Here is a 17,444-nt window from a genome sequence, read left to right on the forward strand (position 1 = left end):
TATCCATAATGTACTGAAATGCAGAAACGAGATGAACTAATACATTTTAATCATTTGAATCACAACCTAATTGTATATATAAATATTTAAAGCATAGGCAAAATCAATGAAATTTATTGTTGTGTGTTTATTTAAGAACCTTCATTCTTGCCTTTATACTGAAGTCCTATTTTAGCATTAGGTCAGAAATATTTTGTCCTAAGGCAGAACAACTGTTCAAATGTGTTATTTGCATTTCATATTAAGATTAATGCAGAGGCCTTAGGATTTTGAGTCTTCTGTGAAGACTGCTTTGAAAACCACTGAATTCCAAGTGACATATCTCACTCTCATTCATGAATTAAATATTATATGTCAACTTTGCAATGAGGCATGCAGTGAATATACTTGAACAGTTCACTGTTTGGTTAGAAGAAGCACTTGGGAAATGTATGTTATGGCAGGGCTCCCCAACCTCTGGGAACTAATGCCAGATGATCTGAAGTGGAGTTGATGTAAAAATAATAGAAATAAAGTGTACAACAAATACAATGCAGTTAAATCATCCTGAAACCATCCCTCCCACTGAACCATGGAAAAATTTTCTTCCATGAAGTCAGCCCTGGCACCAAAAAGGTTGGGGACCACTGTTTATGGTATCAACATAATATTTTTTTTTCTATTTCCCAAGAGAGTTAAATATCTTCTCCAAAGTTGCCACCACATTATGGGCTCCAGAGGTGAACATAGGCTGCAACTATGAGATTCACGAGCAGGCAAAAAGCACTGCCCCCACTAAACTGGGAATGCATGGACAGCAGCCGCAGCCTAGGAGACCTATAAGCAGGTGCCAAGTGCTGCCCTACCATCCCAAGAGTGCACAAGGGCTGCTGTAACTGCATACCCCATATTAAGGGGATAATGGCCAGCACACACCGAAAAGAGACAGCAAGCACCCAAACTAAAAGCAGGCCCTCTATTCGAGAAAAGATGATGAAGTAAAATGACTTGAGCTCAAACTCATCTTCCCTCAAGAAAACACCAAAATCACAACTAACTGCTGAACAACCATCACGCACACACACACACACAATCACTGGAATTTATAAAAAAGAATACTTTACATTCAAAAGACAATGAAGGAGTCACAATGAGACGGTAGGAGAGGTGCTGTCACAACATAATCAAATCCTACACCCTCCAGGTGGGTGACTCTCAAACTGGAAAACAATTAAATTGTAGAAGTTCTCCCACAAGAGTGAGAATTCTGAACCCTATCAGGCTCACCTGAGGGTCTGGAATCAGGAGGAAGAACACCCAGATTTTGAAAGCCAGTGGGGCTTGAGTGCAGAAGGTTCAAGGACTGGGGGAAACAGAGGCTCCACTCCTGGAGGGCACACATAAAATCACAGATACTAGGATCCAGCACAAAGCAGTAACTCCGTACTGTGAAAATGGCTAGACTACCCAAAGCAATACAGACTCAATGCAAGCCCTATCAAATTACCAATGGGATTTTTCACAGGACTAGAACATTTTTTTTTAAAATTTGTATGGAAAGACAAAAGATCCCGAATAGCCAAAGCAATCTTGAGAAATAAAAATGGAACTGGAGGAGCCGGGCTCCCTGACTTCAGACTATACTAAAAAGTTACCTTAATAAACAGTATGATACTGGTGCAAAAACAACAACAAAAATATAGATCAATGGAATAAGATACAAAGTCCAGAGATAAACCCACACACCTATGGTCACCTAATCTGTGACAAAAGAAGAAAGAATACACAGTGGAGAAAAGACAGTCTCTTCAATAACTGGTGCTGGAACAACTGGACAGCAACATATAGAAGAATGAAATTAGAACATTCTCTAACACTATACACAAAAATGAACTCAAAATGAATCAAAGACTTAAAAGTATGGCTGGACACTATAAAAATCACAGAGGAAAACACAGAGCACTCTTTGACATAAATCACAGCAACATCTTTTTTTTTTACCTACCTCTTAGAGTAATGGAAATAATACCAGAAATTAACATATGGGACCTAATTAAACTTACAAGCTTCTGCACAGCAAAGGAAACCATAAAAAAAAAAAAAAAAAAAGACAATCCATAGAATAGGAAAACATATCTTCAAATGAAACATCTGACAAGGGATTAATCTCTAAAATATACAAACAGTTCATGCAGTTCTGTATCAAAAAAATAAAACATTAAAAAAAAAATGGGCTGAAGACCTAAGTAGACATTTCTCCAAAGAAGACATACAGATGGCCAACAGGAACACAAAAAACTGCTTGACATCACTAATTTATCAGAGAAATGAAAATCAAAACTACAATGAGTTATCACCTCACACCAGTCAGAATGGCTGTCATCAAAAAGTCTACAAACAATAAAGGGGCTTATTGGAGAGGGTGTGATGGAAAGGGAACTGTTCTACCCTCTTGGGGGGAATGTAAATTGGTACAACCACTACGGAGAACAGTATGGAGGTTCCTTAAAAAACTAAAAATAGGACTATCATATAATCCAGCAATACCACTCCTGGGTATATATCAGAAGAAAACCATAATTTGAAAATTTTACATGCACCTCAATGTTCATAGCAGCACTATTTACAATAGCCAAGAAAAGGAAGCAGACTAAATCCCCATCAAGAGAGAAATGGATAAAGATGTGGTACATATATACAATGGAATATTAGTTATAAAAAGAATGATATAATGCCATTTGCGGCAACATGCATGGACATGGAAATTATCATACGAAGTAAGTCAAACAGAGAAAAACAAACATCATATGAATTCACTCATTTGTGGAATCTAATTTAAAAAAAAAATGGTACAAATGAACTTATTTACAAAACTTCAACAGACTTACAGATATTGAAAACAAACTTATGGTTACCAAAGGGGAAATGTGGCGAGGAGGGATAAATCAGGAGACTGGGATTAACATATACACACTACTATATATAAGATTGGAGAAGGAAATAGCAACCAACTCCTGTATTCTTGCCTGGAAAATCCCATGCACAGAAGAGCCTGGAGGGCTACAATCCATAGTATCGCAGAGTCAGACAAGATTGAAGTGACTTAGCACATATATAAGATAGATAACCGACAAGGATCTAACTGTATAGCTCAAGGAACTCAACTCAATATTTTGCAATAACCTGCATGAGAAAAGAATCTGAAAAAGAATGAGTATACATATAACTGAATCACTTTGCTGGACACCTGAAACTAACACAACATTGTAAATTAAATATACTCCAATAAAACTTTAAAAAATGATAATAAACCTATTTCTTTTTGAAAAGTCAAAAAGAATATATTCAATATTTTGAATTACATTAAACATGATATTCTATTGAAAACTCACTAAAAGTAATAAACACTGAGTAAATATTAATAGATCATTGAATCAATGACAGTGGGAGTCTATAGAAAATATTTACCAATTTTACTCAAGTCCGTATGGCACCACAAAGGGTAATAAAGGCAAGAAACACAAAAGCAATATCAGGTATCCTTCTTTTAACTTTAGATAATCTAGTCTATTTATAAGTAATTACTAATAGGACTGCTATACAGAAAAATAACACTGAACTTGGTTTTCTTTTGATTTTAAGGATCCATGGAATATTAATTTCAGCAGTTATGAGAATATCATACTCCTATGATTCAAAGTTCAACCAATCACAAATCAAATCAGGACATCCAGAATGTGCTGGGTTTTCTCTTTGTTCAGAACGTCAGTGTCACTGGGACCCAGTCCATATCAACCATCGTAAAGTGCTTCAGGTACTATGCATACACACCTTGGTCCTGGTGGTAGAACCTGCAATGCCTTGTTAACTGGCTCCTGCTCTTCAGCATGCCCCCCCAGAGAACAGTTAGACCCATGGATGAGAGAGCCTTCGCAGAAGTCCAGGAATCCAGTTGAGTAGTTCCATCAAACTGTTGGAGGTTAAAAAATACATACGTATGAATTTGGATGCATTGGAAAGGGAAAGAAGGACAGTTTGACTTTACCTGCACAACCCCTCCCCCAAGGCAGCACACATTAGTGCTAAAGGAGACCACCCTGGACCATGATTTCTCACTTGGGGAAAGTGAAAGCATGAGAATGAGTACTCAAGATTCCCCAGGCAAGTGAGATGCAGTCCAAGATGATCATTTCTTTTTCACTTCATCCAGAGAACTGAGTCATGAGCTGTACTACTTGGGGCAGGGAAGATGCTGGGAGAGTGGCAGAGGGCACTGAAGGGATGTGGATCCAGAAATTGTTAAATGCTTCTTGTGCACCATCAGGAAGCCCATCCAAGAGCCACTGGAGAAGGCTTAACTGTGATTCTTCCCAACTTGCCCATGGGCACCCCCAGTGCTCTGTGCAACTCACCCACACACCCTCTAACGGTGTGGCCCGTTCCCTGTACATACTCTTAATGGCAGGAAGAATAAGCTTTGGCAGATGGCTAGTAAGCATTGCATACAATCAGCCACAATCTGCAGACCAGGAAGCAACCACAAATTTGAGCTTTAGAGTCACCACTGGAAAAGTCAAAGGGAAGCTGTCAGCAACCCACCTGGTGAGCTGCAAGATGGAAAGAAGCTTAAAATTTTTGCCAAAAGAAGAAGCAAGAAGTATGACCCAGGTGTAACCACAGAGAGACTGAGGAAGCCTCAGAATCCCCAGTACAGCAGTGGGAAGGTATTTTTTTTCCTAAAGTCAGCCAGTAAAGACTGGAGAAAGTGCCTGCTACTTCTAATGGAAGGACAGCAGCTGCAAGAACTTTAAGGAAAAAAATGTAAAAATCATGGAAACATGACCCCAACAAGGGATCGCAGCAATCTTCTAGTAATCAATTCCCAAAACATCCTGATAAAGAATTAAAAATAGCTGGGTTTTTCTCTTGTGGTGAGAAGATCCACACTCGTAGCAGCTTTAAGCACACAAAAAGTATTAACTAGTCTCCGTGTTGTAGTGTCACATCCCTATTATTTACTTATTTTATAACTAGAAGTTGGTTCTTTTCTTTCTTGTTCCTTGCTCGGGTACTTGATTGCACATGGTCAGAAGGGCCCAGGCAGCTGCTGACCCATCACACTGCCCTGCGGCAAGAAGGCAAGGGCAGGGCTTTCCACTTTCCAGTAGCAGGGGTCCCAGAGGACTTCAATCAGCAAGCGCAGCCGCATGCCCTTGCAGACTGCAAATTGGAGGCCTGTAGAAGGAACCCCTGCCTCTGCACTCCACCACCCTCCACCACCCGCCCCTGTGCGGCAGTGCAGCCACCCCAACGGCCCCCTCCAGCGAGCCCCGCGAGAAACAAGCCTGATCTTCAGCCCCTGTCGAACTGGAGCCTGAGCAAGAAACCAGGCTAGAGCAAGCCTGACCTCAAAGAAGGTTACTGACAGGGCCGAAGTAGCGCTGACCTCGGTTCCTCAAAGAAGCCCAAGTGCTATTATGCAGGCTGTGAGAAAATTTGGGGGCTGAGACCTCACCACGTATAGGAACCTTTGCCGGCGGCAGGGGTTCCAGAAGTTTGTGCGTCAAGAGAGTTGGCGCGGCCCCGCCTCACTGGGCATGCGCAGGAAATTGCGAGGCCCACCTGCGGGTAGCTCCTCAGAGCGGTGGGCAAGTACCACCTGAGCAAGCCAGCCAGCCAGCCGCTGCACCCTGGGGTGGGGGGGAACCCGCATCCACTCTCTGTTGCTGCAGCCGCTCCCACGGAGCAGCCCCACCGTCAGCACTTCCAGCTTGCTGAGAGCATCATTCTCTCTGGCTGCCAGGCCGCTGGCCTGTTTTCTTGTGGTAACCCAGCCCTGCCAGCCTCTTCAAACTGCGTGGTCCCTGCCCCTTATCCCGTGGGCCCGAGGTTGGAGGCCCCTCCCCGCTTGTTGCAGCCTTGAACAGGTGTGCTCCCTTTCTCTAGGGAATTCTTGTCTAGAGGAAAGAGAACTTTTTGAAGTCAACAACAAGGAAACCATTATCTACACCCTAGGTGTCAAAGTAAACTCGCAAAACAGCAACAACCACAAAAACTCCATACACAAATAGCACAGGAGGCATATCCACGAAGGTGAGCGTCAGCCGTGTTGAACCCTGTTATCTCAGGGATGGACATGTACCAGAAGTCAGAGGTCAATAAGGAGACCACCCTCACCTCCACTCCACCCTTGCCCCCATCTTACTCAGGAGAGTGTGTAATTTCCTTGGTTCTGTTCTGTCTCTTGGCAACAAAAATTTAAAGTGACAGAGCAGTGTTACAGCTCTGTGTTACAGCTCAGTTTTATTTAGAAGGTAAAGGAAAATACATCCTTGAGGTGTGAGGGCATGCCAACCCAAAAGACACAAAGAGAAGAGAGGCTCCGGCACAATTTTGGCTCCTCTTTATATATGCTTTTTCTCCTCCCACTGGGCCTACCCTTTGTAAATTGGACTAGCCAGGAGTGCTGTTTGTTTTACCAGAGGTCCTCATTCCAGTCTTCGGACCTTCCTTTGTTCTATTTTCAGAGGCTTTTCCCTTCTTTGTCTGTTAGCCACCACCATTTTGGATTCCTTTTCCCTATTCTAACTACCTAACATTCTGAACTTAAGATTCTGGAGTTTCCTTTTGTTTCAAGAGCACACTGAGGGCAAAGCCGGCAGACCCCTGCAGGTAGAACTTAGTGTCTGGCCTGCTGGTCAATGGATCGGTCAGCTCGGAGGAGACGTGGTCACTGCCAGTTGTGCTTTCAGGACAGATTCCCTAGGCTTAGCTGCATCATCCCAGGAGTCTGTCAGATGGGTAGCCTGACTGAAGATTGTCATTTTGGTCCACAATTGTCATGGTGTGCAGCATAGAAAAGGCCACTGGGGTATGTATGCTGGCACCTGGAGGCCACTGAGGACTCTGGGACCAGGATCTGGACTTTCAGACTTTACAGGTAGATGTTCTTTCCAGAAATCTGTCTTAACTGCATGAGCCTTTCCATATGTAGTGCATGGGGGGTCTTGTTCTTGACCATGAGAGAATTCCAACATAAACACAGCTGGAGGGGATATATCCAGCTCCAAAAAGGTCAACCCATACTTTCAGCCATGTAGCTGGGGTGGCAAGGCACTCCAAGAGTACTGGCTGATAGACCTCGTGTAGCCCACTGCAAACATGGGATGCTTCTTTTGGCTGTTATTAAATCCACCTGGCACAACTGGCTGGCCCTTCTATTGCTTTTCTTCATAGTCCAGGAAAAGCAGGTTTATAATCTTGTTCTCCTCAAGTGGGATGAAGCTCTCAGTGATTACATACTTTAACCTGAGTTCCTAGGTCTCCTCATTCTTTGCCTTCTTCAGGTTCTGCTACATGTGGATATACTCATCATGCTGGCCCCAGGTCTCTGCCTTCACAACCTGCTGTTTGACTTGGAACTTCATGAGTTTCCTGGGTTTGACTTCTATGTCCTGCTGCATGGATGTGTATATAGCCTGAAACTACATTGCCTCCTCATCTCAGATCATCACCTCCTGCTGTATTTCCTGTTCATGGTATTTCTGCTCTGCAGTCTCATCACTCTTCAGTTTCAATGTCTTCTACTTCTCTTTGGTGTGATTCTTGATGTTCTTGCCTCAATGGAGAAGCTCACTCTCCATGGTCTTGTACTTGACTGCAAGCGGTTCCATGGCCTTCTGCTCCTGCCATAGGTCTTGCAGTGTCCTCTCCTTCATCCCTAGCAGCTTCTGCCTGTTCTCACTCATAAGACTGCAGTCATCCTGGCTGGTCACCTTCTCTTCCATGAGCCACTGCTTCTACACCTGAAGGTAATTAAACATATTTTCATCCAAGGCTAGCTCCAGGAGGCTGGGGCAGGTGGGGTGGTGGTGGTTGATGTTGTTATCTGCCTCTTTGGCCTCCCAGACTTTGATTACTGGCCCTTCCTGGTAACCTACCAGGGCTGACGTGCTATGCTATGCTATGCTATGCTATGCTAAGTCGCTTCAGTCGTGTCCGACTCTGTGCGACCCCATAGATGGCAGCCCACCAGGTTCCAGCGTCCCTGGGATTCTCCAGGCAAGAACACTGGAGTGGGTTGCCATTTCCTTCTCCAATGCATGAAAGTAAAAAGTGAAAGTGAAGTCGCTCAGTCGTGTCTGACTCTTAGCGACCCCATGGACTGCAGCCTACCAGGCTCCTCTGTCCATGGATTTTCCAGGCAAGAGTACTGGAGTGGGGTGCCATTGCTTTCTCCAAGGGCTGACATAGTGCTTTCTATACTGCTACTTTTTATGTTAGTGTTCTTTATGCTGCTGCTCTTCCTCCATAGCCAGTTTTCCAGCATCTCCTTCTTCTCCAGATGAGACTTCAGGTAGGTGATCTCCTGGAATTCATACAGCAATGTGTCCTTGGGGTCCTCATGCACTCAGGGGTTGTTCTTGATTTCCTTGTCTTTGTTGGCAAAGTGGTGGTTGGAGAGGCTCTTTTTGTAGCCAGTAAGAAACTGGCACCTGTGTGGCCACTATGATGATCTTATCTTTGCCCCCAGGAGAGTTCTAGAGCAGCCAAATCAGCTTGGTGTCCTAATAGGGGATGTGGGTGCTCCTGTTGCCCACCAGGACAGTGATTACATTGCCCAGGGAAGACAGAGAGAGGTTTATTTTGGAAGCTTCCTTGTGCTGTTCTCTTCCACCATCTCCAGTGTCATCACTACCCGTGGACTGTGTGGCTGTCCCTTCAGTTAAGTAGAGATGTGCTTTGTTCTATCTCTTGCTCCTGGCCAGGTTCAACAAGGTTGAGTTTTTCCAAACAGCTGTGGTCCTGGACATCACAGCCACTGTACCCCACGGTTGTGAGGAAGTAGAGTGGGAGCAAGAGCTGATTTCATCCATGTGTGTGTTGCCCATGACCTGAGTCTGCTCTCATAGGTTCATCATATGCTGAATCTCCTTGACATTCTTAGTTACAAAGGAGGAGAGATCCTTGATGTAGATGCCTCAGCATTCTCCATTAGCTCTAGGTTCCTGCTGGACTCCTTGGAGAGCAGGTCTCAAATCTCTTCTAGGTATATCTCCAGGTGGGAGGACTGGACCAGGCACTGCTGAGAGTAGGGATGCAAGAAATAGAGGAAGTGCTCAGAGGTACTGGGGATGACCTTGTCACCTGGATTCTATCTAGGCCCCCTGCGTGGTATGTCCTGCCAGTGCTTATCTGGCCATAAACAAATATCATGCCATTGAAACCCTGAAATAGTGAGTCTACTGAGGCTCTCACATTTTCATCACGTAAGTCTCTGTTTTGAGCTACCATCATGCATGGTATTAAAGTTGAAGCTCTTGGAAAGCTATCCTGGGGCAATGCAGGGGTTTCACAGAGTCACCTGGCCAAGTTTTACATCCATGTCAGGGCTTCACAGCTGGCAGAAGTGGTAAAGCACCCGCCTGCCATTGCAGGAGACATAACAGATGTGGGTTCGATCCCTGGGTCAGAATGATACCCTGGAGAAGGGCTACTCCAGTATTCTTAGCTGGGGAATCCCATGGACAGAGGAGCCTGGCGGGCTACAGTCCATGGAGTTGCAAAGAGTCGGACAACACCCGAAATGACTTAGCACACAGCACAGGATCTAATAGTGAACACCAGTCACCCCTTTGGCCAGAAGGTGGCCCTGGGCCATCACCTTCAGGGTTGGCTTTGGTTTTACTGGCCATCTTACTGCTCTGTCCTTTTATCACCCCCATCCCACTCCACAGCCTGGGTAGACCTACTGTTCTCTCTAGGTCTGGATCATTGGGACTGACACAGTGGGCCCCCATAGTGCCACTCTTCAATCTGTGTACAGACTCCTGGGGTGGGGATTCTGGGAGATGGCCCTACCAGTTCAGCAAGCTGGGCCTCCACAGCTCTCCAGTCCTTACAGAATTAAGGAGAGTCCATGGAAGCCACAGGAGTTGTGTTGGCTGAATGGCAGTCCCAAGAACCCACCTCATACTGGGGCAGAGAGAATTCTGCCATGTTGCCAATTCTAGTGTTACTGTGGCAACAGTAAGATAAAAGAGAAGAATGGAATGGGTGACAGACCAGTCCTCTCCTCCTCTCCCTCCTCCTCCTCTAAGGACCTGGTGGGGGCTGCTGGTTCTGGACACTTGGCGGGGGGGTCCCACCTCTCACATGGGCAGAGGCTCACATGGAGTCCTACCCTCAAGGTGGGAGAATCATTCATTACAGCGAGCATGGCTGCTCTAACTCTGCCTCTCCTTTATCACCACTTGGAGAAGAAGTGAGAGAAGGGGATGGGGCAGGGAACAGGGGCAAGACTAAAAAGTTCCCTAAAATCTTTTAAGGAAGTTTAGAGCTATAAACCATAAGAAAACAGAAAAAGACAATTTAATGAAATTAGAAAAAAAATACACAAATAAAAGAGAACTTTACCATAGAGATATACTAAAACAAATCAAAGAGAATCCATGCATGTGGCAACCAAATGTTAAACACTTTTTAAGCTATGCATTATATATATATATATTATATATATAATATATATAAATAAATTTTCTGGCCTTTTAAATATTAACTGATTACCAGATGGTAGGGTTATGAGCCATATCTTTTTTTATTTTAATTTTTTAAATTTATTTATTTTAATTAGAGGCTAATTACTTTACAATATTGTATTGGTTTTGCCATACATCAACATGGATCTGCCACGGGTGTACACACGTTCCCAATCCTGAACACCCCTCCCACCTCCCTCCCCATACCATCTTTCATCATAAAAAATATTTTCTAATGTCATTAAGTTTTTTAAGAAATAGAGCAAAATCAATGCCTGCCATTGTCAAAGGAAACTCACTTGAAATATAGATGATATTTTTAAATCATATTTTAAACCTTCTTTTAGAATATATAATTATGAACAAAAAATATTAATTACCTCAGTAAGATATTTTGAAAACTGCTAGTTTTAGATATAGCTGCTGCTGCTGCTGCTAACGGAGAAGGCAATGGCACCCCACTCCAGTATTCTTGCCTGGAAAATCCCATGGACAGAGGAGCCTGGTAGGCTGCAGTCCATGGGGTCGCTGAGGGTAGGACATGACTGAGCGACTTCACTTTGACTTTTCACTTTCACGCATTGGAGAAGGAAATGGCACCCCACTCCAGTGTTCTTGCCTGGAGAATCCCAGGGACGACAGAGCCTGGTGGGCTGCCCTCTATGGGGTTGCACAGAGTCGGACACAACACTTCAGTCGTGTCCGACTCTGTGCGACCCCAGAGATGACAGCCCACCAGGCTCCCCCGTCCATGGGATTATCCAGGCAAGAGTACTGGAGTGGGGTGCCAGTGCCTTCTCCGTTAGATATGGCTATGAAATGCTAAACCAAATAAGTAGGTTCCAACTTGGACTTAATTATTTCTTTTTTCCCTTCATAAAATAATTGCCTAGAAACAACTGTTTCTCACTGCTGTTCTACAAATGTCTCTGTCAACTCCAATGATAGAATTTCTTTCTCCAACTGAAGGAGTCTTAAAATATACAAGTCAAGCTGTGTCTAAGAAGTGTGTAAGAGTTTCATTTTAACCTATGGTTCATTGCAGTATGCCAGTAGCATGTCTGTGTAGTTTTGCCTTCTTCTTTTCCATTATGTATTTCAGAACAAAATAAAAAGCAAAATAAATAAACAGCGAAAGAGTAAACCATATGCTTGTCTTGAGTACCTGAAAGGATTTAAAGAATTGATCCGTCTTATGTAGCTGGTCTAAAGATACAGAATACTAGCAAAGAAGGGAAAACAGGGTATCTTCATATGCAATAGCAAATTTCACATTATGGAGAAAGTAGAATGATTCAGTATATAAGGTGACTTAATAACAGGTACTACAAAATTAGAAATACTGATAAGAATGAGTTGGCATTATTATGTATCAAAGTAAAAGTGAAAGTTGCTCAGTCACATCCAACTCTTTGCGACCCCATGGACTATACAGTCCATGGAATTCTCCAGGCCAAAATACTGGAGTGGGTAACCTTTTCCTTCTCCAGGGCATCTTCCCAACCCAGGGATCAAACTCAGGTCTCCCGCATTGCAGACAGATTCTTTACCAGCTGAGCCACAAGGGAAACCCAAGAATACTGGTGTGGGTATGTATCAAGACACTGCCGTATACCCTAATCCTGCTCTCAACCATACATTCTTCCTTGTGAGCTACCTATGCTCACATATGCAGCATATGTGAAAACATATGCAGAAGTATAGAAGTCAAAGCCAGCTGAACAGAGTAACAATTAACTGGCCATGACTTTGGTGGCAAACTTCAATGCAGAGTGTCTTTACCTCAATTCTGTAAGCTCAAACAGCATATACTTACAAATACTGAAATTCTCCTTTATCTAAGTGCAAACTAAAGTCTCAAATTATAAGTTTGAGAGATGGAAAAAAAAAAAAAAGTAAGTATCCAAGTGTGGAATCAGTAAAGAGCCATACGCATAAGTCAAGCAGATGGCATTAGTTCTGCAACCAAGTGGATACACTCACGTCCTATGCATTTTTGAAAAAGGAAAGTGGGGTAGTGGCTGATGAGGGGTGCTTGTACAATTTCTTGTCCAAAAGAGTGAGTTTTTGGTTATTATCTGCTTCCCTTAGGATTGGCCATATGTTTATTGTTCAGGGATTTTCCAAAAGCCAGTGATATATTTGGCTTCTCCAGACAAGTAGTAAATGAGGGGAAACTAAAATAGATTATAAGTAAAGCAACACTGAATACAAAGAAATAAAAATTTACCAATTATAATAAACACCTAAGACATTTGTACAAAGTATTTAAGAATGGAATCAAGGATATTCTGCCCAAGGCTTTGTACCAGACTCATGTGTTTACATAATTATTCTATCAAAACCTCAAGAAAAACATAATTCCATTTCTATTCAGATCCTTCATCAGAATGCAGAAGGGATGCTTTATTTTTATGTAAATTCAGGATATCGTTAATAATAAAAACTGACATATATGCAAAAGTTAATTTCTAATATAAATACTAGTAACAACTCCTAGAATAAAATTTTAGCAAGTACAATCCACTAGTATATTAAGAGAATAAAATATCAAAACCAAGGTGATCTCATTAAAGGCACTGAAAATAGGCTTCAGTATTAGAAAACATATTAGTTTAATCCAAAGGCAGAAACCACAATATTTATTCATAATTGTTAAAGATGACATTTGATACATTAAAAAATGGATTCCAAATAATATTTCTTAGAGAAAATCTTTTATGTGATAAATTGATAGTATAAAATTTAAATATCTCTATGCTAAAATTATTTTTAAAAGGCAAAATATTTCCTATATATAAAATTAATGAAAGAAATATTTTTATTTCCTAGATTACCTGGAAAATATAACCCAAGAGAATAATATAATGTGCTAACACTTTATTAAGGGAAGGGGTGTAGTTTCAGTAAAGTAGAAGTGGACAGAAGGGAGTGAGGAAGGAAAGAGAGGAAAACAGAAATGGGTGCAATACTAAAGAGATGGTGACTTATTCAAAATTATATTGCATTTGAAAGTCTCATGTGTTATGTTCAGAGAAGTCATATGAATTATTGTTTTAGCTGTTTTCTTTCATAAAAAACTAGTGATTTGAGATGTTGCCTTAATTATATCTTTAATTTTTGTATCTATTTTAATTAATCTCTATTTTTAATTTTGTTCTACTGTTTTGCCTGCCTATTTTTGTGGTGTTTAACACTTATTTACTATTTTAATTGTGCTTGGTTATATTTGTGCTAGTCCACTGATTTTGTTCTTTTGAAGAATTCTGTAATATTTTAATTTTTAATTAAAGGACAATTATAATACTGTGTTGACATATACTATATATGTACATATTATATATATAAGATTATGTAATGATAAGTTAATTGTGCAATCTGAAAAAAAAAAGTGAGAAAAGTTATGAGTTATACACTAATCTTAAAAACAAACATTCTCTAATGTTAGTACAGTTCCAATAGTTTAAATGTCTGTGGAAAGATACAGTGATATACAAAGATACAGTGATATACAAAGGTTGTAGACATTTAAAATTAGAAAATCATGGTAAACACTTCCAATTAGGTAAATATTTAGAAAAAAGTAACCATAGACTAATACCCATAAACACTTTAGACATAACTTTTAAGATAATAAAAGGTATCAGAAAGATAATGTCCTTCACTATGCATCCTAAGATAATATTTAAAGATAGGAATCATACCTGTAGAAAGCATAAAAAAGAATAGTATGAAAAGCTGCCATTCCCCATTCAGAATGGGGTCCTCAATGTTTGCTAGTCATTGGTGTTTCTTGTACAACAGTATCAGGCACTGTGTCCTAGATAATAATGCACTGAAATCTTTCACAGATGCCAAATATTAATAAGCATTCAAAATATATTTTCCCTCAACTAACTGTGTATAATACTATGGAGATGTCTGCCAAGGATTTGTCTAGACTGGACATGCCTTACTAAGATTAAGAGACAAGACTTTAAAATGAATTTAAAAACTTCCTCCCTGGAATCTAATAGAAAGGGATAAGGACTCAAATAGAAACTTCAGTGACAGGTTTGAAGGATGGCCAAATGAACAAAGACAGCATTGTCACTGTTTATAGAAGCCATGAAATATACCAGAAAATAATGATTTCAACACAGTTATTACTGACTTGTTTAGTGTTTTTGAGATTGAAGTCCATCATTGTATTCACAAAAATTCTATCATTTGGAATTTTGTATCCCAACAAAATCCATTGAAAATACTTGTTTTAGAAATGTGAGCCAATTAAGTTTTAAATGATGATCATTTAATGATTGGAAGTAATAACATTTAATTTTCAATTAGAATGTTAATTTTTAGATGGAGATATAGCAAGCCCATTCACTGTCACTCAAGCATTCCCCAAATCCTCAAATTATGCAGTGAAGATGCCAGCTATAAAAATTGTTGCTGACTGAGTTGGAGAGATTTCTTTCATGTTATACAAGAAGTATGAAAATAAAAATTGTATATCAGGGCTGATGCTTAGTTAATTCATATGTAACATTGTTTTCTTTTGATTATTCATAAAATTAATTTTATTTGGTTTCAATTGTGAAATTATATCAGAACAAAATATTAAAATTATGTTAAAAAATTGAAAACCATTTCTGTATATTATAGAATATATTTAAATTATTTTATAGATTTAAATCCTTTTAAAATTAATTAAAATTTATTTTTTAACTTGAGAGAAAAAGATAGATAAAACATTATATCTTTATGTTTCATTAATTTTCTGGGTAAAGATTTATCCCAGTCAAGAATATAAGCCTGTAAGTGCAAGAATAAAAGAAAAATGATGAGTTTAATGAGAGTATTCTCTAAAGTCAAATGAAAAAAATTTTTCCTTACTTTCCTTTTAATATTTACCTATTTGAAAAGTTCCATTTATTAATGACATATTTATTAAAAGCCTTAATTAATGTTTTGTTTCCCTGCTAAATAAGATTCTTGAGGAGAAAATGGGAGTAACTAATCTTAGCCAAAAGTGCCATTTGTGTATAATGGTGTGATTCATGGATACTTATTATAGTTGTCCAGTCTCTCAGGCATGTCCAGCTCTTTGCGACCCCATGGACTGCAGTATGCCAGGTTTTCCTGTCTCTCACCATCTCCTGAAACTTTCTCAAAACTCATGTCCATTGAGTCAGTGTTGAAATCCAACCATCTCATCCTCTGACATCTCCTCCTCCTGCCTTCAATCTTTCCCTGCATCAGGATCTTTTCCGATGATTGAGCCAACATTGTTCATATCATGTTGCCAAATTACTGGAGCTTCAGCTTCAACATCAGTTCTTCCAGTGAATATTCAGTATTGATTTCCATACGATTGACTGGTTTGATCTCCTTGCAGTCAAAGGGACTCTCAAAAGTCTTCTCCAACACCACAGTTGGAAAGCATGAATTCTTTGGTGCTTAGCCTTCTTTATGGTCCAACTCTCACAGCCATATGTGACTACTGAGAAAAGTTATAGCTTTGACTATACAGACCTTTGTTGGCAATTTTAGTATGCTGTCTAGGTTTGTCATAGCTTTTCTTCCAAGGGACAAGCGTCTTTTAATTTCATGGCTGCAGTCACCATCTGCAGTGATTTTGGAGCCCTGAAAAATAAAGCCAGCCACTGTTTCCATTGTTTCCCCATCTATTTGCCATGAAGTGATGAGACTGGATGCCATGATCTTAGTTTTCTGAATGTTGAGTTTTAACCCAACTTTTTCACTCTCTTTCACTTTTATCAAGAGGCTCTTTAGTTCCTCTTCACTTTCTGCCATAAGAGCTGTGTCATCTGCATATCTGAGGTTATTGCTATTTCTCCCTGCAATCTTGATTCCAGCTTGTGGTTCATCCAGCCCAGTATTTCACATGATGTACTTTGCATATAGGTTAAATAAGCAAGGTGACAATATACAGCCTTGACATACTCCTTTCCCAATTTGGAACCCGTCTGTTGTTCCATGTCTGGTTCTAACTGTTGCTTCTTGACCTGCATACAGGAAGCAAGTAAGCGGTCTGATATTCCCATATCTTTAAGAATTTTCCACAGTTTGTTGTGATCCACACAGTGAAAGGTTTTAGCATAGTCAATGAAGCAGAAATAGTTGTTTTTCTGGAATTATCTAGTTTTTCTGTGATCCACCAGATGTTGGCAATTTAATCTCTGGTTCCTCCGCCTTTTCCAAATCCAGTTGTGTAATCTCGAAGTTCTCAGTTCACATACTGTTGAAGCCTAGCTTGAATGATTTTGAGCATTACCTTGCTAGCCTGTGAACTATATAAAATTTTTGAATATTTTTAAGATAATTTTCAAGGCTGATATAAGAAAATTAAATTTCCCCATGTCTAAGTCTAATCATTTGGTCTTAATTTGACTAGAAATCATAAAGTAGAGAGACTTTACAGATAAATCTGTTCAAAGTTATTTTTATTTAGAATTCTCTTCCACATAAAATATATTTAATTTAATAATATTTTATTTTGTTCTGTAGCTTAATTCAAGAAGTGTTAAAGTATTAAAAATGATATTGGGAATTAAGGAATCTTTATAGATATTTTACCTGAAATACATTGAAACAGTCAGCTGAAAACTGAAAAATATTATGCCAATATGTAAATCTCAATAAATTAGAGCTAACATAGATTTATAAATGGTAGTTGGCATCATATTTGCTTGTTGTTAGATTGTTATTTGTGTTCCAAGGCACAAGCTACTTGTCAGCCTATTATACATGATGTGTAATCAACAGAGCAAATGAACAAGCCCATCTGGCATAATGTCATAGTATCTTAAAATATATGTGAAAGTTTGGTATATAGACCATAAATATTTTTGTAGAAATGGGATTTTTTGTTCTTTTTCTGACACTATTACTTTAAACAAGGATATAATAACTCATACTGTA

General features: G+C 40.0%; 1 long non-coding RNA gene and 2 pseudogenes across 1 annotated transcript in view; all 3 read right to left on the reverse strand.

The window, feature by feature from the left end:
- LOC139183630 (uncharacterized) overlaps positions 1–9,919 on the reverse strand; it is a 218,954-nt gene extending 209,035 nt beyond the window's left edge. The window contains exons 1-2 of the long non-coding RNA XR_011567182.1: positions 9,841–9,919; positions 3,811–3,949 (exon numbers count right to left, since the gene is read on the reverse strand). This is a non-coding gene — a long non-coding RNA (uncharacterized lncRNA). The remainder of the gene's footprint in view (positions 1–3,810; positions 3,950–9,840) is intronic.
- Positions 6,757–7,937, reverse strand: LOC139183562 (kinesin-like protein KIF3C; annotated as a pseudogene).
- LOC109560026 (kinesin-like protein KIF3C) lies at positions 7,935–9,364 on the reverse strand (annotated as a pseudogene).
- Positions 9,920–17,444: the final 7,525 nt, after the last annotated feature.

The sequence above is a fragment of the Bos indicus genome, chromosome 6 (genome assembly GCF_029378745.1).
Source record: "Bos indicus isolate NIAB-ARS_2022 breed Sahiwal x Tharparkar chromosome 6, NIAB-ARS_B.indTharparkar_mat_pri_1.0, whole genome shotgun sequence".
NCBI lineage: Eukaryota > Metazoa > Chordata > Mammalia > Artiodactyla > Bovidae > Bos > Bos indicus.